This window comes from Mustela nivalis (assembly GCF_964662115.1).
Source record: "Mustela nivalis genome assembly, chromosome: 14".
Classification (NCBI taxonomy): domain Eukaryota; kingdom Metazoa; phylum Chordata; class Mammalia; order Carnivora; family Mustelidae; genus Mustela; species Mustela nivalis.
The window spans coordinates 89,695,509-89,722,470 of NC_139033.1; the positions used below are offsets into that span (position 1 = coordinate 89,695,509).

Sequence of the window (26,962 nt, forward strand, 5' to 3'; positions counted from 1 at the left end):
AGAGGCAACAACAAATTTATGAATCAATCTATGTATTGGGAAATATATTTAGTTACATCTTAGCATTTCACTGTGGAATATTATAGAGATTATTTTTATTATTTAAATGACCTAGCATCTAGAACATGGTCATCCACTAGGAGGGGACTGGGGAAGAAAAAAGCCTTTGTTTTAATAGTGTGCTGTACTCTCCTCTTGGGAAGGTGAGAGACTTCCATAAAGTCTCTCTCATTTGTGGGTGTCAGAAAAAAAGCCTTTGAAAGCTACTAAAATGTATCATTCGAGAGAGATTGACTTTAGGTGATAATATTTTCAAGAGAGTTACCTAACTACTTTTCTCTTTGCCTGTTTACTCTTAGTTTACAAACAATTCTTATAAGCCAGATGATCTGACTTCTTGATGTTAAGAGATTGAAAAGAGGGATCAGACTTCTAGACACAGAAAAGCTGATGGCATTAAGTGAGAACCAGGTTTAAGAACTAAAACAGCTTAGTTGTCTAGATAGGGCCATTTAGTGAAGGCTGGGATGGCTCTAAGTATTTCAAAAGCTGCATTTATACTGTATTTTCCTGACCTTTGGGATGCATATGTATTAGCCCAGTTACTGGATGGGGTAGAAAGACTTGTAATTAGGATATAAGATTATCATAGGTATTAAAAAGAAGAAGTGAAAAAAAAAAAGGAGAAGTGAAAGTTTTCTGCCTTCCTTATTCTTAATATTGTAATTTTCTTTAGCCTGTGTTTTCTGGGTTTTATAAACCTTTGCTGTACAATACATTATTAAGAAATCACTGGTTATAAGGATGGAGGGGACCTTGAGATTGCATTGGAACCAATTCCCTCCCCAAATATTCCCTTCTTGGAATTTCCACTTGGCCACAGACACCCTGTTTCCTCCTCTTTTGGTCTCTGGTTAACCACTACTACAGTAGTTCACAAGTCTGTCTATTGGGAAACCTTCCTTATGTATAAGTAAGAATGATTTTAGCCCTCTGGGACTAGATAGAGAATGTTCAGCTCCTGTAATTAATGGCCTATGGCTTCTCCTTTTCCAAGTTGAAAAATCCCATTAATTTTCTTTTTTTTTTTTCCCCATTAATTTTCTCTTCAAATTTTCTCATTATCAAAACTTGAATAATTTTTACAATTCTCTTCTGGCTCTTCCACTCTCCCTGTTGCCCACTCTGCTTATTGGTTAGCCATAGGTTGGCCACCACAGAAGCCTTCTTTTGGGAAGTTCTTTCTAGCCCATGCTCCTGCTCTGTGTTGGCATATTTATCTGATTTCGAGACTGACCTATAGAATTTCTCTTGACTCTCACTGTGTCTCTTCTGTTGTATTTGCCTCTGGAATCATAGGGTACTCTTCATTTTCTTGAGAATGTAATGTCATTTTCTTACCTTTTTTCTTAATTTTTAATGTTGTATTTGAGTGCTGCTACTTGTCTTTCTGCATTTAGCTGGAAATCTTTATTCCCACATCCCTGAAACCAGCCAGTAGCTGTTAAGACTAGAGTTGATATTGGTCCAGAACTTAAAGGAACATAAAAATGCCTAAGGAGAACTATTGCAATCATATATATTTCATTCAGTTTCAAAGTTTTGGTTGGCCAGTCTTCTGTGATATGATTCAGTTAAGTGTGATATCTGCTTGCGATGTATCTAACATGTACACAACACTGTGCTGAGGGTTCTGGGTCTAGGCAGTAGGGGTGGGGTTACTCCCCGTGAGGGGTTTATGTTATCTTTGAGACAGACTTTAAGATAACAAAAATATCAAAACAATGCTTGAGCAATAAATAAATAATTAATCACTGCCAAGATGCTCGAATACCAGAAGAGAGAGAGACTGGTATAGACTTGTGGGTGCTTTGTGAAACAGGTGGAACTCATGTTGGCCCCTGACTGTGATGTAGAAATTGGCATGCAGGCTTCTCAGATCTGGTTAACATATCAGTCAGGTGATCCCTTATATCACTTGTGAGAGATGAGATAGTTCATACCATTAGCAAAGATCAGATACTATTTTCTGCCATCCTATTCGTTATGCTCATAAGTGTAGCTGTTTTAAAAGGTAATATTTATTAGTTTTATCCAATTATATAAAAAAACTCATGAAAATAACCAGCCATAAGCCTTAGATTTTCATATATATACATAATGATTGTTTAGACCTATCCAAACAAAAATTGAAATCCTCCTGTGATAACTTTTATACCTTGTTTTTTCATTAATATTTTTTCACTTAATTTTTATACATTTATGTATTTTATTAAATGTTCTCCTGAAAGTCTTATGATTTGGTCACAAATCATTTCATCTATACCCTTACTATAATACATTTAGTTTGTTTCAGAAGCTTTGGTATTATGAAATCTGGAAAAACATCTTTGTAAATACATCTCTGAACATATCCCCCATCATTTCCTTTAGCTAAATTATTAAAAGTGGGCTTCTTGGGAAAAACATATTAAGGCTTCTGATAATTACTGCTATATAGCTCTTGGGAAGGCTATATCTGTTTTTAGTCCTACCAGCAATGTATCAGAAGTTCCATTTCCCTGAACTGGCCAACACAAGGCATTACTAAAGAGTAAATAAATTAAAAAGTCAAATTGATGAGTAAAAAAAAAGTGATATCTTACTGTTTTACACTGCATTTGACTGCTATTGAGGCTACTTTTTTCCCCCCTAAGATTTATTTGTTAGAGAGAGAGGTGGGGAAGGGGCAGAGGAAGAGGGAGAGAGAGTATCTCAAGCAGACTCCACACTGAGCGAGGAGCCCCCTGCAGGGCTTGATCTCATGATCCTGAGCCAAAATCAAGAAGTGGGTACTTAACCAACTGAGCTACCCAGGCACCCTAGGGCTGACTATTTTAAAAAATGTTTTTTAAAAAGAGCTTTAATACTCATCCCGTCTTTTTCTATTGTGATGTTGGTTATTTTACGTTTTATTTTATTTTATTTTTTTATGTTGGTTATTTTGTGTTGATTTGATCCTGGGCCTAACTCTATCAGCCCAGTGAGCTGTTGGACAGTTTGTGCTCAAAAACAAATTTTTGCTTATTGTTGCTTCATTATGCATTTTACATCTGCTACAAGTTTCATAACATTATTCTTTTTAAAAAAATGTCTACAATATCTTTTCTCCCCTCACTACCCCCAAATACATTTTAAAATCATTTTGTCAAATTTTGGAGACTCTTCCATTGGTATTTTTGTTGGAATTTACATATAATTATAGATAAATTGATGTCTTTTCAGTAGTGAGTCTTCTATTCAGGAGCCTGATCTGTGCTTGCATTTCACTTTTTATGCCTTTTAGGGTCTGAAACTTTGAGGGGAGTATTGATGGCATACAGGAAGGGGGTTTGTTTTACATGTTTTGCATGTTTTGCCCATATGAAAATTCTCTTATAGCTCATAATTTTTTGTTGATTCCTAATTAATTTTCTTGTAATGGGAATTTTTTGCAAATAATGATAGTGTTGTGCATTTGTATCCATGTGTTATATCCCTACTTTTTTACCTCTTAATTATTACACCGTTAGAACTTTGAAAACTCCCCCCAAAAGTATCACTCTTCCTCTTGAGTACAAAAAGTTCAGAGAATGTACTTTTTATGACTACCCTATTCTCATATTATATCTGTGACCTCAAACTGTGCCTTGGTTTCCCTTTTACATTATTTTGATATTGAGATAAAATAATAGGAAACTGCCTTTTGAAACAAAAGCTAACCACTGTGAATGCTGTGACTATAAGAATAACAAGCTACCTCATTCTGCATTTCACATCTTTGGCTATAGTACATTTTAATATTTTCCCAAATAGTGACATAGCAGCCTGGAACCACTTTGTCCACTTACCTTAAAGAACAATAGGTTTTTCTGCTATACAGTCACCATCATACTTAGTAGGGGAGGTGATACCTTCTCCACAGGAATTTTTCATTCTAACTAACCTTCTATCTGCTTTAATGGTTTGAAAATTAATTTCAGGTGCCTACAGAGACCTTCCTATGAGCCAATATTAATTGTCAGAAGAACGCATAAATTATGTTGTATTAGCAATGTTGTTCTCTATTCAGGGAATCTGATATGCAAATATGCTGATGACTCTGAAGTTTTTTTCATCAGTCTTATTTCTCTCCTGGGCATCATATTTCTTTATCCAGTTGCCTCCTGGACACCCACCTTCAATTCTGTATGCCTAACTTAGCCCTCAGTCTGTGCCTATGTCTGCATTTCCTGTTTGTCCTGTTGTCCAAGCCACCTAAATCTCATGTTTGGCTTGTTACTGGGTTCTCTTTTTTCTGGCAGTCTCTTTGCTGGCCTGTGCCTTCCTCTGTGCCATCATTTGCCTGGACCCTTGCAGAACTTCCCACACTAACATGCACTCTCCATCAAGTGAAGAGGAGAGAATGTTTACTGCTTGGACATATGAGTATAGCCTGGAGTTGCTGCCATAAGTGGGTAATGTCTTTCTTTCAAGTATAGTTCAGTGTAGTTGAGAGTGTGAACTTAGGTTAGAGACAAACTTGAACTTTGGCCCTGCCACTTATTACCATGTGATCGTGAAAATTATCTAAACTCTTCTAAGTGTGATGGACAGGAGAGCTGTTTCCAGTTTTTGGCTGTTATGAAAAAGCTACTAATAAACATTCTTGTATATATCTTTTGGGAAACATCAGCATGTGTATCTGTTAAGCATTGGGTCATGTATATGTTTAGATTTATTAGATGTTTACCAGCTTTCCATAGTAGTTGCACCAAGTTATACCATCAGCATTGTGTAAGGGATTGTGAAACCTTAGTAGCAGGTAAATAAAAAATAAAAAGAATATGGAAACATAAATATCTGAGTAGATAATTCTGTAAGGGATTGTAATAGTAACTACTTTGCTTATTGTTGTAAGGATTAAACGAGTTCATATACAGTGTATCCTTAGCACAGTGCCTGAGACACAATAAGAATTCAACCATGGTGCTACTGTTATTATTGGCATTACTGTTGTCACCATCATTTAAATGATTCATATACAGTTGCATATGCCTATGTAATATCAGGGCTTAATTCAGTGTAAAATTGTTTTCCCCCAGATAGTCAAGTAAACTGAACATGCTTGGAAAAAGTATTGTTTATCCATTAGGTAACTTTGCATACTTCTTGTCACTCTGGAGAATGTAAACACTGTGATTTGTGAAATGTTTTAACTCTGCCCTGATTCTAATTTCTTCTTGATTTGATCCATCACCTAGTGAGATCTTTGAGTTATCCCTCGAAAATTCAGTTCTCATCATGCAATTTTCCTGCTTAAAAGCCTTTGATAGTTTTTTCTTGCCTTCAGAATAAAGTTCAAACCCCTTCATAATCTTTTCCCATTACTTCATCTACTCTGTATGGCATACACCTTATCATCTGTTCATACAAACCTACTTGCTGTACTTTGTTAAACATGCCTTATATTTTACCCTCCATATCTTTACTCAATCTAGACCCTCTGCATAGAAGACCCCATCTTTGACCCCTCAGCAAGGTTTTAGTATGCAGGTTTCATTAAATAGTCTCTGCATCACCAAAGCTCTCTTTTTCAATTTTTATTTTTTTTATCCATTATCATACAAATGTCTGTGAAGCCTGATTTATCAATCCCCTCTGACCCCACTTTAAAAAAAAAAATGGTTTGTGCCTTTTGTGTTCTGTTTAAGAAAATGTTTGTGTATCCCAGTGTCATGAAAATAGTCTTCTGTGAGGCTTTATTGTTTTACCTTTTGTGATTAGGTCCCCTGCCACTTGGAATTTACATTTGTGTTTGGTTTGTGGTAGGGATCAAAGTTCAGCTTTTTCCCTCATATGAGTATCAGTTGACCCAGTACTGAATATTCCACAAGACTGCACTGTGTGTGCTGCTTTTGTCATAAAGGACTCTCTTTTCTGTGCTGTTGATCTCTTTGTCTATCTTGATGCCAATAGCATATTGCCTAATTACTGCAGCTTTTTAATGAGTCTGGAATTCTGATCATGTAATTCTAGTAGCTTTGTTTTTCTTCGAGATTGCTTTGGCTATTTCAGGTTCCTTACATTTATGTACATGTAAGTAAATGTATGTATTTTAAAATTAGCTCTTGGTTTCCCCATCTTTCCCTCATGGTAGAGCATTGAATCTATATATCTATATCTATATCTATATCTATTTGAATCTTATAGTCTTTGAACTTGGTATATTTCTCCATTTATTTAGGCCTTATAAAATCTATTTCTACAATATTTATAGTTTTTTTTTAAAGATTTTTAATTTTATTTCTTTCAACAGAGAGAGAGATCACAAGTAGCCAGAGCAGCAGGCAGAGAGAGAGTGGGAAGCAGGCTCCCTGCTGAGCAGAGAGCCTGGTACAGGGCTGGATCCCAGGACTCTGAGACCATGACCTGAGCTGAAGGAGGAGGCTTAACCCACTGAGCCACCCAGGAACCCAATGTTTATTAGTTTTCAGTGTAGAACTATTGCATATCTCTCTATAGTTTAATCTTGAGGTTTTAGGTGTGTGCATGTGCATATATGCATGCTGTTGTAAAGAGTATTTTATTATTTTCTCTTTTAATTCAGTAGTATTTTATTTTTTTAAAACTAGTGTGATTAACATACTCTATTATATTAGTTTCAAGTGTACAATATGGCAATTCTATACATTATTCAGTGCTCATCATGGTAAATGTACTCTTAATCCCCTTTACCAGTTTCTCCCAAAGCCTCACCCATCTTCTCTCTAGTAACCACCAGTTTGTTCTCTATTCTAAGTGGCATTTTAAGGTTTATATTTTCCTGCTTCTCTTCTTCAGCCCAGATATTGAGCAACCCTCGGAACAGGTTTATTTGCGCAGCCATTCATATTCCCATACTACTTTCTTTTACCTTTTTTTATTTTTACCATTATATAATTAATATGTGAGTTAGTTGTTGATGTAAAAGATTAAAACATTATCTTTACCAGAAGTAACTCCTGTTACCAGTTTGAAGTATTTCTCTTCTAGACCTACATTGTCCTTTGTGGTAGACACTACTGTGTGTGGCTGTTGAGCATTTAATGTTTGAAATGTGAATTGTTTGAATTAAGGCATTATATAAATGTATAATACATTATATAAATGTATTTATATAATACATTATATAAATGTAAAATACATACTGAACTTTGAGGACTTAGAATGAAAAAAAAAGGAACCCCAAATATCTCTTTTTTTTTTTTTTAAAGATTTTATTTATTTATTTGACAGAGAGAAATCACAAGTAGGTAGAGTGGCAGGCAGAGAGAGAGAGGGGAAGCAGGCTCCCTGCCGAGCAGAGAGCCCGATGCGGGACTCGATCCCAGGACCCTGAGATCATGACCTGAGCCGAAGGCAGCGGCTTAACCACTGAGCCACCCAGGCGCCCCCCCAAATATCTCTTTACTAAGTTTTTATATTGACTAAAACACAATAATATTTTGGGTACATTGGATTAAATAAAATGTTGTTAATTCCACTTTTCTTGTCTTATATTTTTATGTGGTTATTAGAAAGCTTAAGTTATTTCTATTAGGCAACATGGCTCTAGCCCATTTTCTCTTATAGTTTTGTTTTTCATATGTGGGAATATGATATTGTTTTCCAAATGGTTTTTTCACTCAGTGGTCTTAAACTCCTTTTCATGTTAGCACATGCAGATCAACCACATTTTCTTGAACTTCTGTTTAGTGATGGTGTACCATTAGTATTTAGTTATGATTGTGCCATTCATCTGCTGATGGAATGTTTAAGGAGATTTTTTTACCCCCTTTTGCAAGCATGGTTGCCATAAAAAAGACCTTGTACAAATCACTTTGTACACATAAGGAGTCGAGTCGTGTCTAGCAAGTGGAATTGCTGGGTACACAACTATTATACACATTTTAAATGAAAAGATTTTCTCAAATTGCACACCAAAACGGTTGTTCTAAACCCATAAGCCCTTGATATTAATCTTTTATTTTTTTTTAATTGATTAGCAAAAGGTAGCTTGTAGTGATACCTCAGTTATAGTACTTACCATTTGTTTGTAATGGCTGTCTTCTCCCTGTTGTATAATTGGCAGCTTCTGGAGGGAAAGGAGAATAGCTTATTTATACTGATAATCCCATTCATTCCCTTATTCAACACATGTTTACTGCTCAGTGCTTACTGTGTCCCAGATGCTATAATGCCTTTGTGTATAAAGATGGATATGCCATTGTTCTTGCCCTCAAGGAACTCAAATATTCTAGCGGGCCATCTGCAGTGTTCCAGTCCCATGTCAGTAAATGCTTATTAACCTGGAGGAAAAACATTGAGGCTTATATAGTAGGTAAAGAGTGCTCACATCTCCTTGGTTCTTATGAATGGTGGTCTTCATTTTGTTCAGAGCTGGAGAAGAAGACTTATGGAAGCTCAGTTGTAAATACCAACTAAGTTTACTTTTCTGCAGCTACTTTGTGTCAATAACTAAAACCTATAGTTTACATTCAAAAGGATACTTCTTATATTCTGATTATACCCACCATATAAAACATTTTTTAAAAGACTTTATTTACTTATTTGACACACAGAGAGAGATTACAAGTAGGCAGAGAGGTAGGCAGAGAGAGAGAGAAGCAGGCTCCCTGCTGAGAAGAGAGCCCGATGTGGGGCCCAATCCCAGGACCCTGAGATCATGACCCGAGCCGAAGGCAGAGGCTTAACCCACTGAGCCACCCAGATGCCCCCATATAAAACATTTTTAAAGTGAAATTTCATTATTTGTAATTTTGAAGATTAAAGGTAAATTATAATCATTATCAACTTATGAAACCTCTGGTTTCACAAGAACTGTTATTTTCCACCCCTCCCCAAGGACTACTTGACTTTTTGAGAAAATTGATCCTTCTAGATTTCCTTTAGGATGTAGCTACAGGAAATTAATTAGACAGTTTTTGATGACATCACCCCAACCACAGCACTTTCTCTGAAAACAATTCTATTTTTCTTGGACCTTTTTGCAGCATTTTTTGCACTGTGTGTATTAGTGTATTAGTATGAAGTCCACACAAAAATTTGTGGAGGGGGGGGTGACACATACACACAGGGACAGAGACAAAGAATATAGTGAAATAATTATAATACTACCAGTAGTACAGGGGAGAAGGTTAAAAGGTAAAAAGCATTCCATTTTAGCAGAGAACCATATCCTCATAGGGAGTATTAAGTTCAGGAGGGGAATGCTTGGCAATGTTTTCAGTGGTGTGTATCTTACAGGCTTTTAAGAAACAAATAAGATTCTTAAGCTGTAACTCTTCAAATCACTGAAGAGTTGCAGAGTAGACACTTGTGAAGAATGGCCATAGGACATCAATTTCTTGATTGTACTCTTTGTACTTTGTATTACAAATTAGCTGAGCCAGAGCTTTTGAGCCTGTAATGAGTTATAAAAAAGCTCTTTTTCTTATACTGATAAAATAGTTATTGCCTCAAAAGAAATTGCACACCCAGTGAGTATATATGTATGTATGTGTAATGTCTGATATGTTTGCAAATCATTCTGCCCTTGGCTGTTCCATTTTCCAAATAATTTTTTCAAGTTCTACTCTATCATTACTTCTTCCATTATACTTTTGGGTGTCTTCTTCCAGCTAGGGTGTTTGGCAGTCTCTTCCACAGAGTAGAAGAAACCTCAGACTCAGAATGAGGAGATCTAAATTTGAATCCTGGTTTTGCTATTAGTGGCCTTATATTCTGGGAAGTCCTCTTGTTGCTGGCTCACCATCTGTAAACAGAAAGACCAAATCAGATGATATTTTACTGACCAGTGTAGTAGCCACAAGTAGTTATATTAAATTAAATGAATTAGAATTAAGGTAAACAATTCAATTCCCCAGTCACAAATAACCGTATTTTAAGTGCTCAATAGTCTATGTGTTTAGTGGCTACCATATCAGATATCATAGAAAAAAATTTCTGTTATCTAAAGTTTTATTGAATAGTGTGACTCTAAAGTAGCTCTAAACTTTAGTCAGAAGGCAAAAAGTGCGTCAGTGTGAATCATAGACCAACTTTATTTTTCCACAGTACCTGATATTTATACTAGAATCATCTGTATTTTCTTTTGATAAACAGGGAAGGAGGGAAGATTCTGCTTCTGATAATGGCAGAGTAGCTCAGCCACATATGACAACTGTGAACTTTGGGAAAAATATAAAACAAACAATTACATGGAGGTACTGGAGAGTGACCAAAAGCTAGCAGAAATTGAAGGAGAATTAAAACCTGGAAGAGGGGAATAAAACTAGATGAATTTCCCATTTTTTAAAATTTCATTTTAATTCCAGTGTAGTGTTGTATTAGTTTCAAGTCTATAATATAGTGATTCAACAATTCCATATATTACTCAGTGCTCATCAAAATAAGTGTACTTTTAATCCCCTTCACCTATTTAATGCATTCCCCTCCCCACCTCCCCTCTGGTAACCATCAGTTTGCTCTCTATAGTTATAAATCTGTTTTTGGTTGTCTCTCTCTCTCTGTTTCCTTTGTTCATTTGTTTCCTAAATTCCACATATGAGTGAACTCAAATGGTATTTGTCTTTCTCTGGCTTATTTCACTTAGCATTATACTCTCTAGATCCATCCATGTTGCTGCAAATGGCAAGATTTTATTCTTTTTTGTGGATTAATAATATTCCATTGTATATATGTATACAATATTCCATTGTATATATGTATCACATCTTTATCTCTTCATCTATAGATGGACACTTGGGCTACTTCCATAATTTAGCTATTGTAACCAATAATTTCCTGGTTTTAATGTCTTTATTGCCAGAGTGCCAATGCCATACCCGACAATGGTACCGAAATGTGTATAGAAACCTGTAGACTTATTGATTGTGGAATTGGAGGACCTATTTGGCCTCACGACAGTAACCGGAAAGAAAGGAGGAAATTCTGGAAAGAGATATCTACATAGAGAAGCCCCAGATTCTGTGTTTAAATTCTCATCAAATCTCTGGGTAATCTCTGCAGTAAGCATATGAGGGCAGATTCCAAGCAAGTCGGCTAAGGCTGAAGGAACTGAAGCGATTTCAGCTGCTGTTCACTTTAGGGCAGTCTGGTGTTTGAGTTTGTTAGGGTTAACTGCTTGCAAAAACAAAAAAGCCGATACTCTGTAGGGTAATATAACAAAGTCCTGAGTGTCTACAATGTATCATTCACAATGTTCAGGATATATTCTAAAATTATTGGACATATGAAGAAACTGGAAAATGATTTATACTGAAGAGAAAAAAATGCATTCAATGAGACCAACCCTGAAATGACCCAAAGGTTGGAATTAATAGGCAAAGGGTTTTTAAACAGTTATTATAACTATGTTCAAATCTGGAAAGTAAAATATGCTCATAATGAATGCATAGAAAATCTCAAAGGGAATAGAACCATTCTATAAGAAAGTAAAGAAAGCAAAATGAAAATTTTAGCACCGAAAGCCCAATATCTGAAGTGAAAACATTTATGATGGGATGTTGTTGTTTTTCTTTTTAAAATTTATTTGTCATTATTAAAGATTTTAAATTATTTATTATTTGACAGAGAGACAGCGAGAGAGGGAACACAAGCAAGGGGCGTGGGAGAGGGAAAAGCAGGCTTCCCACCCAGCTGGGAGCCCAACATGGGTCTTGATCCCAGAACCCTGGGAACATGACTTGAGCTGAAGGCACACACTTAATGACTGAGCCACCCAGGCGCCCCCAAGTTTTTCTTTTTTTGGTGGGGTGGTAGGGCAGAGGCAGAAAGCAAGAGAGATAATCCTAAGCAGGCTCCCTGCCTTGTGTGCAGCCTACAACTCAGGGCTTGATCCCACAACCCAGAGATCATGACCCAAGCTGAAATCAAGAATTGGACACTTAGCTGATTGAGCCACCTAGGCACCCTCACTGAATGGGTTTAATTGAATATTGGAGATGACAGAGAAGGAGATACCAGCTTGAAGATAGGTCAGTTGAAATTATCTAATCTGCAAATCAGAGAAAATAGATTGAGAAAAATTAACAGAACCTCAGTGTCTTCTTGGATAATGTCAAAGTGTCTTACACACACACACACACACACATACACACACACGTATGCATGTTGCAGAAAGTTAAAGAGAATAATGGGGGAAAACACTGGTAGAGAAAGTGGCTAAAATTTTCCTAAATTTAGTAAAAATAAATTTGGAGATTCTAGAAATTGAGCTAACCTCAAGCAGAATAAATATAAAGGAACTATACCTTTGCGATTTATAGGGAAATGACTATAAGCCAATTATAAAGAAAAAAATTTGAAAGTAACCAGGGAAAAATGACCTGTAACACAAAGAGGGACCAACTATACTAATGATGGCCGATTTCTTAGGAGAAATAATTGAGTCCCAAAGACAGAACAAAATTTTCAAAATGCTGAAAGGAAAACATAAAAACATAAAACTCTGTCAGCCCAGAATTCAAGAATGAGAAAAAATAATTTTTAAGAATGAAAGCAAAGTAAAGGTATTTAAAGAGAAGTGAAAACCAAGAAAAATATAAACAGAGCACGGTAAGAAAGGTTGAGAGAGGATTTTTAGGCTGATGGGAAATGGTATCAAATGGAAACTTAGACCTTTAGGAAAAGAGGAATAGCACCATAAATAATAAATATGCTGGTAAATATAAAATACTGCTTTTATTTTTTTTCTTCATAATTAAGAAACATGCCTATGGCTGTTGAAAGCAACAATTATAACATCAAGTTGTAGGATATAAGACATAGATGGTTGTCACACGTTTGCTTTTCCTATGTTGGAAATGTGAATGGTAAAACCACTTTAGGAAAAGGTCTTACAAGTATCTTTAAAATGTAAACATACAGAACACGGGGGTGACTCAGTTAGTTAAGTGTCTGCCTTTGACTCAGGTAATGATCTGGCTCCTTGCTCAGAGGGGAGCCTGCTTCTCCCTCTGCCTTCCTCTCCCCCCGCTTGGGCTCTCTGTCTCTCTCTCTCTGACAAATAAATAAAATCTTAAAAAAATAGACACTGACCCTTTGGTCCACCAAGTTCACCCCTAGGTATTTACCCCAGAGAACTGAAAACATGAGTCTGCAAAAGGACTTGTACAAGAATGTTCATAATAGCAAAATCTGAGAATAGCCCAAGTGTTTCTCAACAGAAGCATGGATATAACCCACTATATCATTGTAAAATACATGCAGTGACATGAGTGAATCTTAGAAACATGAGATTGTATAAAAGATGTAAAAAAACAGAAGAGAATGTATTTTATGATTGCATTAGCAACAAGCTCTGGAAAAAGCAAAACTAATCTGTGGGGAAAACAGATCAGTGGTTGCCTTTGGGAGCCAAGTGGGGACCAGGATTGACTGAGAAGAGATACAAATGAACTTTCTAGGGGAAGCACATTTAGTAAATTGCTAGTAATTGCAGAATCTTTATATTCTGAGATATATATATATATGATTTATTTATTTATATATTCACTATATAATTCTTAAAACTTTCCTGTGTCTTTGTAGTTTTTCACTATAAGATATCAGAGAATTTAAAGAATAAAGGATTTGGTGGTGAAAGAAGGATAAGCAGTAATTCTAGTGATCAGTCTGTTGGTGGGAGCTGACCCATGTGGAATACATTTCACTGGATGCCGCTGTCTCTGGCCCCAATGCTAAGAAAAGAAAAACCTCACCACAACTCCCTTCTCCTTCCTGTCTCTATACCCAACATATCCTGGAACAGCATCGCAGCAAAATACTCCTATGTGGGAGTGACCAGGTTTAACTCAATGTCAGAAATCTGTGACTTGCACAGTAGCCTTGCAAAGTATTTTGGGTGGTGTGAGTTGAAGGAGGGAGCAGGTGGCCGTCTGATCTCTGCTTTAGTGAAGGCGTGAGCTCTTACGTTGCCTGCATGACCAGAGGCCTTTTCTTACAGCATTGGCTGTGCAGATTCACCTCTTCCTTATGGAAAGGTGGTAGGACGGGGTAGGAAGTAAGGTATAGGTATCATGGAAAAAGTACCTTAGGCAGTTTATTAGAAGTCATCAGAGCTAATCCTTTCCTTTTATCCTTTTTCCTTTTAAGGAATAAAGGGCCTATAGAAATTAAGTGACTAATCCAAGATCAACAGAGAGTTGCTTCATATTGTTATATTTAAGAATAGTTTTTCTTTTGTGATTAAATGTGGCACTTGTAAAGATCTTAAAGTAGTCAATATTTTCTCTATAATATTACAATCTGGAGAATGTTACCTGTGTCCTAGTCATCTCAAATGGTGACCAGTGATAATGAATTGTGTGTGTGTGATTAATGTTTACTATTTACCAAAAAATTCTTATTTTTTATATCTTTTTTCATGTTATTCTCATACAACCTAGAGCAAGGAATGGATTTTTGTATAGTTTGATTTACTTCAGTAATTTCCCAGAGAGACAGGCTTCCTGGGCTATATACCAAAGCCTCTTGCTTGATAATGCATATGGTACACCATCATTAGGGAGCATGAACTGAACCTAGAGAGAAGAAATTTGAGCACAAAGGGTCAGTGTTAACTCAGGAATAGATAGAATCTGACATATTGCTGGTGGCAGCATTATCTTAGGACTAAGGGGAATTTGAGGGCTATTGTTCCTGAAGTCACTAATGACAGTCTGTAATGGGAAGAACCTGTCATTCTGGTGTGATAGGTGGCATGATGCTTAACAGAACAGCCACGGGATTAACTTGCACTCCCTCCATTTTTAACCTTGGACTTCTCTTTTATTGGGGACTCTGGAAACTTGGAAAAACTAAAGCAAATTCATGGTATTTTTCTTACTATCTAGATGAGAAAACCAAGGCTTGGGTGATTTTTCTTTAGGCCACACAATAAGGACTAGAATCATGGTTTTGGAAAACAATACGGAAACACATTCTACTAGCTACTTGGAATAGAATTTTTTGGTACACATCATTAATCCTTGCTGAAATGAAATCCATCCTGTGTGTGCAGTTTTTAAAAAGATAATTTCCAAAACAAAAACAAAAACCGTTAATTTCCTACAGTCCATTTTAATTCTGTAAGGACATCGCTGAGGTTTGTTTAATTTTATGTCATTGTGGGTTAGAACAATTAAAATCTGATGAGAATAGATTGTAAGAACAATGCCCTTCCCATCCACTGCTACAAATGATCCAAATTAGGAATCCTTTCTTATTTTCAATTTTAGTTCACTATCAAAAAGTCTGTTTTCAAAGCAATAATCAGAATCTTTTATTCTCCTGAATAAAAGCACTTTCCTCTAATTACCATAAAACACGTACGAATCTCAAAGTTCTTCTTTTCTACAGAGAAATCACATCCCAAAGAAATCACTATTGAATTGTTTATTGCTTTTCTTTCTTAATCCACATTCTTCTGCAGACTCACTAACCAGGTGTCCTCTGGTTTCTAGAGGTATATTAGAGCATGTCTTTGGGCCTTTCCTGGAGATAGAGGTTAAGAGTGCTAAGAATTTTCTAAAAAAATTTTTTTTATCATTTTAGCCTCTGATAATACTTCCTAATGAATTAGTTAATTAAACTGATTCTATTTAGAATTTATGATAATTGGTTAAAGCTAAATGTTTACCTTTTAACTATCTTATAGGAGGTTTGACCAGGCAAATCAAGAGGCTAAAATGATTACAGGATGAATAAAATTCTTTTTTTTTTAAAGAGTGAGCTACCTTTTTTTTTTTTTTTTTAAGATTTTATTTATTTATTTGACACAGAGAGAGTTCACAAGTAGGTAGAGAGGCAGGCAGAGAGAGAGGGGGAAGCAGGCTCACCACTATGCAGAGAGCGCAAAGCAGGGCTCTATTCCAGGACCCTGAAACCATGACCATGAGCTGAAGGCAGAGACTTAACCCACTGAGGTGCCCAGGATGAATAAAATTCCTAAGACAATAAACATTCCCAAATTCTCCGGAAATATTAGGCATATAAGGAATTAATTATGCTGATCGGAATTCATAAGCAGAATATGATTAACATCACATAGACTTTGGCTGAGTCCTCACTCTGACACTTATGTAGTTGAGGGACTTTGAGTAAGTTACTTAAAATTTCAGCCTCAGTCTGCTAATCCATAAAATCGGGGTAATATGCAGTAAAGCATTCAGCCCAGTGTTTCACACATAGCATGTGGTTGGTCGGTAAGTGTTAGCTGCTATGGGAGTCTCTGGCATTATTCTTCTTGGCCATGAAAGCTGTTAGAGCAGATCTAGTTACTTTCCTTACTTGACAGTATCATACTTCTATTTATCTAATCAAATCTTAATTAACTCAGATTCATCTGTCTCCTGAATCCAAACCAGTGAGATGTTTATTTTTCCTTTGACATATAATTTTACTCTATTACTTGATCCCAGTGTTTTAGGCTAGCCAAGTTTGAAATATTGATACATTTGAAGTATCCCTATAAAAATAGTGGTGACAGTCCCCACTTTGCTGATCTCTCAGCCATCTATAAAACTGTCTCTAAGGCCTGTCACCTTCTGTCTATCACTTACTTTGTTGTAGGGCACTGCTGCTTCAAGTGGGGGGATCAGAATCACTTGGCCAGCTTTTCCAACCCAAACATACCAGATCCCTTCTAATACCACATCTCCTGATTCAGTCTTCTCATCATCTCAGTATAATGGAGCAGAGTGGTCGACAGCATAGTTTGAGAAACAATTTTTTAAAAGAAACCTCCTCTTCTCCCACTTGAGAGGTTAAAAACCTGTTATTTTCCTCTAGTGCAGAATACTTTTACTTTCTCCAAAAAAGCAACTGGAGTGTCTTCTTTCAGCAAGAAGAGGTACAAGAGAGCATTTTCATCTAAGAACAATGTTAATTAAGTTCAAGTAGGAATATTTCTGTCAGCGACGTCTTTCCCAAGGCTCAGCATAGTCTGATAATAGTTTCCTTTACTAAATTACTGGAATGGAAGAATATTCAATAGCTGTAAAGCCTAAGAAACAAAACAAAACAAAACCATGTAAAGCCTGCACTCGGTTTCTGGTTCCTAGCATTGTCCAGTTTTAAAGCCACCATCACTGAATATGAGATCCTATAAGGACTAGGAAACAACAGCTGCCAAATCAGAAAGATGGCTTTATTAACAGTCTTTACCACAAACCACAAACTGATTTTTGTTTTACGTAAACTCATGGTGGTCGTGGGAATTTACTTTAAGGGCACGCTCTTTGTTCCAAGTGAAATGTGCGTGAGGTGGGAAAGGGCTTTGCTAAAGCTTTTACACCAGACTGATGGATTTTCTGAAAGTTGCCTTAGAAATGTCGAACTTCTTATAAAACTTACATAATAGAGCTTAACTAGTCCATTCTGTTTTAAAGTTCATGTTCAGGGTGCCTAGGTGGCTCAGTGGATTAATCAGTGGATTAAACCTCTGCCTTCAGCTCAGGTCATAGTCTCAGGGTCCTGGGATCAAGCCCCACATCGGGCTCTCTGCTCAGTGGGGAACCTGGTTCCCCCTCTCTCTGCCTGCCTCTCTGCCTAATTGTAATCTCTCTCTCCTTCTGTCAAATAAATAAATAAAATCTTTAAAAAAACCTCATGTTCTATAAGTGATTACTAAATTTCAGTCTGTCACAAATGGATCCCTTGCTGTAAGATCCAAGATATTGTATCTATTTTTTTGATCCATTACTATCAAATTACTCATCTCCTAATGCATTCTTACTAGCATCTTTCCTTCAATCCATATTCTTTTTTGCGGGGGGGGGGGAGTGCTCTTATTAAATAATTACTTCCCTCTTGTCTTAGATTCTTTTCATTTTGCTTATATTTGTTTATATACTGTTTTCATATAGAAACAAACATCTTATGTGATCAAGTTTCCAGCTTGGCCCTTAGCACCTTAGTCACTTTATAATCTGTAGATGAAGTAAAAGCTTCATCTCCTATTTCTGAGATTATCTCTCTCTTGAGAGTCTTTTGAACCCAAAGAATAGGTGCTGGAAAGATAAGTTAAACAATAGAAAGGAGGAAACAAATTGTGTATGGACCATTTGTGAAGTGAATTTGCAATGTGAGGACTACAGTTACATATTTATGTGTGTATGTGTTTAAGTAAACTTTTATTAGAATATAACATATACATTGAAAAATGCACATATCACTTTTTAAAATGATGTTTCACGTAGTGAACATGCCTGATTAACCTACGATCAGGAACTAGAACGTTACCAACAACCTAGTAGCTTCGTTCCTGTCTCCTTCCAATTTTTTTTTTTAAATATTTTATTTATTTATTTGACAGAGAGAGAGATTACAAGTAGGCAGAGAGAGAGAGGAGGAAGCAGGCTCCTTGCTGAGCAGAGAGCCCGATGGGACTTGATCCCAGGACCCCAAGATCGTGACCTGAGCCGAAGGCAGTGGCTTAAACCACTGAGCCACCCAGGCGCCCTCCTTCCAATTTTAACCACCCTCCAAGGATAACCACCATCCTGATTTATAATCTTGTAGGTTTGTTTTCCTGTTTTTGAACTTTGTACGGATGGGACTCATATAGAGTAGCCTCTTTTGTGCTTGGCTGCTTTGGCTCAGCCTTATGTTTGTTAGATTCATTATTGCTGATGGCTGTAACAGTGGTTCCTGTATTCTCATCCTTGTAGTTTTCTATTTTATACACACACACACACACACACACACTAATTATTCATTCATTTTGGCCATTTCTGGTTTTCTTTTGAAAATTCTGTTTCAGTGTTATTGTTGATCCTTTGAAAGTATCTTTTCCCCTCTCTTCTGGCTTTTTCCTTTTGTCTTTGGTTTTCAGCACTTTTACTGTGATATTGCCTAGCTGTGGTTTGCTTTGTATTTCTTCTGTGTGACGTTCTCTGAGCTTCTTAGATTGTGGCTTGATGTTTTCATCAGTATCCCAACATTGTCAGCTATTACCTCTCAGATATTGTTTCTATATTTTGCTTCTGGCCTCCTGTTCTAGGATTCCACTTACATGTAAGTTGTACCATTTCACCGTGTTCCATTTGTATCTTTTGCTTTCCATTGCATTTTCCATCCATTTTATCTCTGTATTTCAGTCTGGATGTTTTTACTCTCCTATATTGTAGATCACAAATATTCTCTCTTGAGCTGTTTCTAACTTTTATTAAGCCTATCGACAACATTCTTTTTTTTTTTTTTAAGACTTTTTTTTATTTATTTAGATAGGGCAGAGGGGGAGAAAGAGAGAGAATCCCAAGCCGACTCTGTGCTGAGCACAGAGCTTGATGTGGAGCCCAGAATCATGGCCCCGAGGTCATGACCTGAGCCAAAATCAGGAGTCTGACACTTAACCAACTGGGCCACCCAGTCGCTCCTCTACCACAATTTTTTTTATTTTTTATTATTTATAAACTTATAATATATTTTTATCCCCAGGGGTACAGGTCTGTGAATCGCCAGGTTTACACACTTCACAGCACTCACCATAGCACATACCCTCCCCAATGTCCATAACCCCACCCCCCTTCTCCTAACCCCACTCCACCCAGCAACCCTCAGTTTGTTTTGTGAGATTATGGTTTGTCTCCCTCCCAATCCCATCTTGTTTCATTTATTCTTCTCCTACCCCCTTAACCCTCCATGTTGCATCACCACTTCCTCATATCAGGGAGATCATATGATAGTTGTCTTTCTCTGCTTGACTTATTTCGCTAAGCATGATACCCTCTAGTTCCATCCACGTTGTCGCAAATGACAAAACTTCATTTCTTTTGATGGCTGCATAGTATTCCATTGTGTATATACACCACATCTTCTTTATCCATTTATCTGTTGATGGACATCTAGGTTCTTTCCATAGTTTGGCTATTGTGGACATTGCTGCTATAAACATTCGGATGCACGTGCCCCTTCGGATCACTACGTTTGTATCTTTAGGGTAAATACACAGTAGTGCAATTGCTGGGTCATAGAGTAGTTCTATTTTCAACATTTTGAGGAACCTCCATGCTGTTTTCAAGAGTGGTTGCACCAGCTCGCATTCCCACCAACAGTATAGGAGGGTTCCCCTGTCTCCGCATCCTCACCAGCATCTGTCATTTCCTGACTTGTTAATTTTAGCCATTCTGACTGGTGTGAGGTGGTGTCTCATTGTGGTTTTGATTTGTATTTCCCTGATGCCGAGTGATATGGAGCACTTTTTCATGTGTCTGTTGGCCATCTGGATGTCTTCTTTGCAGAAATATCTGTTCATGTCCTCTGCCTATTTCTTGATTGGAATATTTGTTCTTTGGGTGTTGAGTTTGCTAAGTTCTTTATAGATTTTGGACACTAGTCCTTTATCTGATACGTCGTTTGCAAATATCTTCTCCCATTCTGTCACTTGTCATTTGGTTTTGTTAACTGTTTCCTTTGCTGTGCAAAAGCTTTTGATCTTGATAAAATCCAAATAGTTCATTTTTGCCCTTGCTTCCCTTGCCTTTGGCGATGTCCCTAGGAAGATGTTGCTGGGGCTGAGGTCGAAGAGGTTGCTGCCTGTGTGTTCTCCTCAAGGATTTTGATGGATTCCTGTCTCACATTGAGGTCCTTCATCCATTTTGAGTTTATTTTCGTGTGTGGTATAAAAAATGGTCCAATTTCATTTTTCTGCATGTGGCTGTCCAATTTTCCCAACACCATTTATTGAAGAGGCTGTCTTTTTTCCATTGGACATTCTTTCCTGCTTTGTCAAAGATTAGTTGACTATTCCTCTACCACATTCTTAATTTAGGTAATTTTGTTTTTCCAGAATACCAGTTTGATTATTGTTTCATAGATTCTAATTCTCTATTGAAATTCTCCACGTTATCACTTTCTCATGAACATATTCATCACAATTAGTTTTTTTTTTTAAGATTTTATTTATTTATTTGATAGAGAGAACGCAAGTAGGTAGAGCGGCAGGCAAAGGGAGAGGAGAAGCAAGCTCCTTGCTGATCAGGGGGCCCGATGTGGGGCTCAATTCTAGGACCCCAGGATCATGACCCACACAGGCAGATGCTTAACTGACCAAGCCACCCAGGTGCCCTCATCACTATTAGTTTAAATTTCATGTCTAGTAAACCATGGGCTTGATTCTATTTTCTTCTTTTTTTCCCTTTTCTTTTATCTCCTCTTTTTCTCTTGGTCTTTTTTTGTTGTGCCTAGTTCATCGTTTTTGGTTTTTTTTTGTTTGTTTGTTTTGTTTTTTTATTGAATGCTTCCTTTGTGTATGAAAATAGTAAGAGATCTCAATGATACTGTCTTCTTCCAGATAGAATTTTCTTTAATGTCTGATAGGCATATAGGGGAGGAGGAGATCATCCTAATGCAGTCAAGAGTGAGTTATTTCAGAGCTGTGTTTCAGTCACATCAATTTCTGATTGAACTTCATATGTAGGTTTTTACTCCTTCAACAATCTCAACTGTAAATGTCAGGGTACTTACCAGGACCACCACCGTGGTAGGCTCTGAGCATTAATTTTTATCTTACCAGTACCAATGGGAATGCCAGTAAGGTGATTTCCTGCAGTTCCTCTCTGCTTGTCTTCTCCTCCTGTAGATGTGTGCTAGTCTAAAATAGTGACTGTCTGGAGGATTAAGATGGCTCACTTTTCTGTAGTATTGGTCAAATCCCAGCTTCCTTGGTAGCCCTCAACTTTGATTTTATTTCTGTAGTCCCATGTGATTACCAAAAGCTCTGCTCAGGTTCTGGGCTTCATAGTAGCCACTTTGTGCTTGACCTCTCTACCTTTTTCCCATGACCTTTTCAAATTGGAAAATTTCTCCAGAGCATGTCAGGCTCACCTCAGTGAGTTTTCTCTTGTCTACAGTCTTGGTCACTTAAGTCTTGAATGCCTTGATACTGCTCACAGTACTTTTTGCACAGTACTTGGGTTTTTTTAATCCAATTTTTTCTAGTTATTTTTCACAAATGAATTCTGCTACAAATTAGTCGGTCATAGCTGGAAGTAACTTTGTTATGTACTTTTTACTAATAAATATTTTTATTCCTGATGTTTGTTTATTTAGAATCACAATGCTGGGATCATATAAGGATCTTAGAGACACCTTGACCTCATTTTGTAGTAGAGACAGCAAGAGCCCTGTGATAGGAAGACCCACCCAAGGACACACAGCCCATTAATGGCTGTTCCCATATCGGGAGTCTCAGCTTCTAGTCCATTGGCTTTTACACCGCATCGCTGATAATGTAGTATTTGTGACTTCTACTCACTTACTGAGGTCATAAACCATGTCTAACCGGCATTCTATAAAATCAACTCAACCTTGACCCAGTTGAGTGATGATAGTGCTCTGATGGACTTTATATTATGAAAAAAGAGCTTATATTTTGAAGTTGCTATAGCGTTGTAAAATTGTGAGCACATCCTTGAAGCCTTATCTATGCTATTTAATACACCCACATTTAAAATTAGAGTTTCCCCCTTTGGTTAGCTTCTACATTTAAAATTAGGTTTTTGGGTTTTTTTTTTTCAATCTAAAGAGGATAATTTATAAAGAACATTACCAGATTATGCCCATCTCTAGTGCTCTAGAAAAGTATGTATTAACTACAGTAGCTTAGCTCTGTAAGATACGTATAGTTGACTATGCAATCACGTACGGAGGGTGCTGAACCAAAGACTCTTGTCTGGGACCTCACAATTTACCTTCAGAATGTTTGGATAATTTTTTTAAAAAGATTTTATTTATTTATTTGACAGAGAGAGATCACAAATAGGCAAAGTGGCAGGCAGAGAGGGGGAAGCAAACTCCCCACCGAGTAGAGAGCCTGATGCGGGACTCGATCCCAGGACCCTGAGACTATGACCTGAGCTGAAGACAGGGGCTCAACCCACTGAGCCACCCAGGTGCCCCTGTTTGGATCATCTTAATCTTATCTTAATCTTTTCAGTCATGTTGATACCTTCTCGTACAAAGGAAAACTTACTGTAAATTCAGAGGAACTGCTGTAGAGTGAACGGAGCTGTTTCTGGTGAAAGAGTCTAACCTGGCTTCTGGATCCAGAGAGGAGCCATTGACAATTGCCTTACGGTAGCATAGCTTGACTGGCTGGCTTCTCACGCTGTACAAGGAAGTGTAAGGTAGCATCTGGGTTGCTTATCAACTTACCTTTTGGTTTTTATGTTAGGAAAATGTTAGAAAACAGGTAATGGAAATATGTAAATAGAGAAAAACATTAATGGGGAATAAATATTGCTTAGTGTTTGACCTCTGTACATATAAAAGCTACTTGGAAATGCTTTTTGTTTGTTTTATTTTTAAAATGACAGAGTATAATCTGTACTTGATGACAGTCTGGGAAAGAATTCTAGTGTTGCTTTGGGCTTGCAGCTTTTCCAGACAAAGTACATTTGTTAGGCAATGTCTGATCCAGGGATTATTACTATTTAATAGTATTGCCAGAGCATAATTTTATGTGCCTGTGACTTTTTTCATCTCTCTGTTGTTATATTTTGAAGAGTAACATTTCTAACATTTGCTTTTTTTTAAATGCAGTTTTAGGATTCAGATGTTTCCCCAGTGTGCCTTTTGTTTGTCTTTTGCCTTTTACTTTTTTTTTTTTTTTTTTGGACAAAAATTAAAATATAAATGAAAATAGCTAAGGTGAGCAACAGGAGACAAATCAGTGATTCCTTTGTATCTAGGCCCAGAGACACAAAAAAAATTTTAGAAATAGAATTGTAGAGATGGAAAGGACTTAGGGAGATCATTGCTGGCACTCTTCTCATTTTATAGTTGAAGAAACCTAGTTGCCCGGGTTGTCTATGTAGCCAGCTGACGAAGAGTAGTTTTGGAACTAGTCTGCAGGCTTTCTGATCCCCAGCTCTGGTTTCTTATCTTTGGTCCTTACTTTTTCACCTGTGCTTTCTTATAACTTATTTAAAGTAAGGTTGTTCTTTGGTATTTATCTTTGTGCAGCTTGGATTTAGTCTTGGGCTTTGCCCCACTTTTCAGATGCTAGAGATTGACTGGGGTGGTACAGATTGGGCCCAGCACTTATCACTTGTTACTTTCTTGGGTGAGAGCTCTGCTTCTCTCAGTTATGAAAAAAGCTTTTAAGAAAAGCACATGGTTCTCTGCCGAGACCATTTCATAAATGTTTTTCTTTATCCCAATAAATGATCCTTGAAAAATCACTTGACTTCTCCCAACTTTTTTCCTGATCAGCATAAATTCAGAGCCAAGCTTTCCAAAGCTTACCTCCCAAAGTTACATGTAGAATGACATCGAATGACTTGGGCATTTCTTCATGCAAGGTCTTATTCACATCATGAGCTGCTCTATTGTTTTATAGAAATCAGTATTGGTACATTGTGCAAGAAGTCAAAAACTCCTCCCCTAAGACAGTATTGTTAAATGTAGCTAAATAGGTCTGGGTAGAATGGGCAATGTACAAAAATAACTTTAAAGAACAAAACTGGGAAGAGTGTTGAGAGACCACAAGGACTTGAAAGCAGAAATTAAAAGGAAAATGAAGAGAGCAAAGCAATGTGTTTCTCGTTGGGCAGAATTCCCCTGAGGGACCCTGTATTCAAATACTCTTTGACATTGCATTTGAATTCTTAGCTTCCAAAGGCCACTGATACCACAGAGACCCAACAGTGTGTAATGGTTCCTTCATCTCATGGGCCTCTAGACGCCTCCTATTACAGGCCCACATTTAAAAATAGCAGGGAAATGAGAGAAAATCATAAACTCGCTATAATAAAATTAGTGCTTGCGTGAAAGACTATTGCCAGAGAACAGCTTTTAGAAGGCCCATGGCTGCCAGAAGGCCGTTGGGCGTTGGCACTATTCAAGTATACACTGGCCAGCACGTAAAGACCAGAATTAGGCATTTTATTAAAGATAGAATGTCTTTTCTTTATGATCATGAGTATAAAAAGATTTTTAAATAGAAAATGGATAAGAAAAAGTGAATTGCCATAGTAAGTAATAGTGCTACTCATTCTCACCAAAATACTGAAGTAGAGATTAAATAATTTTGACTGACAAAGAAATGTTACTGTTTTTCTCAAAAAGACTGATTAAGTGAAGGGTGTCTAAGAGCTCACACCTAAGGAACTAGATGTCTAGTTAAGGAACACCACCACCGCTGACAAAAAGCTAATTCTTCAGTAATCTGTAAAAGGGAAAATAAAGGTCTGGTGAGGTATGGTGAGGATCATTGCATTTCCCATTAAATGCATACTTGCAGAAGATCTGGAATTCTCATTACAACTTAAAAGGAAAACTGATTCTCTCTTAGAATCAGATAGTTTCAAACTAGTATGTCACAGAGCCTGCTCTGGGTCAGTGGTTCTTGCTACTAAGTATGCATTCCCGTGGCAACTGGCTTTCGTTCCCACATATATCATTAACATAGATGAGTCTTGAAGTCAGTCTGCTTTCAAGGATGTGTTTCAGTGATCTGGATGAAAAGATTTTTACCCAACCTTATGAATCAGTCTTTTAAAAGGATTTTTCTTGGCACGCACCCCACCTTGTCCCTGCTGTTGAACTTGTAGCACTCCTTTCCTACACCCACTGCAGGCAGTAGTCTGGATCACGTTTCTCTGCAATATTCTTGTTTCTAGCAGCCTTGGAAAGAATGAGCTGGAGGATTTCAGTACAAATACAGTTACAAGGGCCATTTGAGTGAGAACCTCGGTTAAATCTAAAAAGTTGGATCAGCATCCGAAGCTTTCATTTTAAGTAAACTCTGCTAGGGCTGCTGGGGCCAGACCATTAATCTGGTTCATATAGTCCATTTGCTTTTAATCTCTTGAGTGTACAGAATATGCATCTCCATTCTAAATGGACAAAAAAAGAGCCTGTTCTTGATGGCACACTTGACTTCGACATACCCTTTAGATTTAAATAAGATAAATACCTGATATTAAACTTTGAAAATGTCAGTAAAAGGATTTCACTGCAGCTGACCAGCTCTGGTCCCAAAGAACTTGATCTCTGTCCTGTACTATTACCTAAGAATGTGGGATATCAATCATTTTAGAGAGATTGCTAAACAATTACTGAAACCTTTGAATTTAATGTTTGAATTTAGGAACACTCTAATTGTTGTGATTGGCTTTAATATGTCTAGAGAATGAACACTTCTGATTATTTACCACCCAGTTTAATTCATGTGTGGGCACTGGACACTAGGATCAGTGGTGCTAGGCTAATTTATATGAAGATCTTCCTCTGAAGAAATGAAAATATTTTATATGTCTTAGCACATTCAGTATTATGACTCTAAAACATCCATGTTTTCTTCTCATTCTATTTTATCTCTCTTGGTTACAGAAAGAATTGGACATAGGTAAAGGATCACAAAAAAGCAATTACTTGGCTCCTCCTCCCACCAAATTTCAGAAACAGATATTTTGGCTTGCCTTGTTCCCATTTGCTAAGTGTGATTTGCCCTGGCACCTAGCTGTTTTCATGTCCTGTGTGGCTATTAAAAGGAATGAATTTCCCAGCTTATAAAGTTTCTTCTAGATTGATATGCCAAGATTAGACTCTCGAATACTAGAGAAGTCTTTCCAGGAAATAGAACTAGAAATCCAGCTGCTTTTTCTTCTCCCTAGAAACTAATGTTTCTGTATGTTAGGTAACTGACTTCTTTCAAGGTATAGAATAAGGAATCACAGAAATTGAAAGTAGGAAAGATACTGTAGGCCATTTAGCCGGTGTTTAGTATAATACCTTACTACTCCCCCACAAGCATCTAGGAAGTCTGTTACTATGCAAGACAGTTTTCTCAAATGGATAGAATCTTAGCAACTCAGTATCCTTATTGCCTTCTGATTCTGAGTTTAGAAGTATCATAATAGGAAAGGTTCCTTATTTGATGCAACTGCTCATTAAAATCTGTTTACAAACACCTTAAAAAGAGTGATTTCCCAAA

General features: G+C 37.1%; 1 protein-coding gene across 7 annotated transcripts in view; it reads left to right on the plus strand.

Moving 5' to 3' along the window:
• TTC28 (tetratricopeptide repeat domain 28) overlaps nt 1-26,962 on the plus strand; it is a 645,085-nt gene that overhangs the window by 352,323 nt on the left and 265,800 nt on the right. The window lies entirely within an intron of this gene.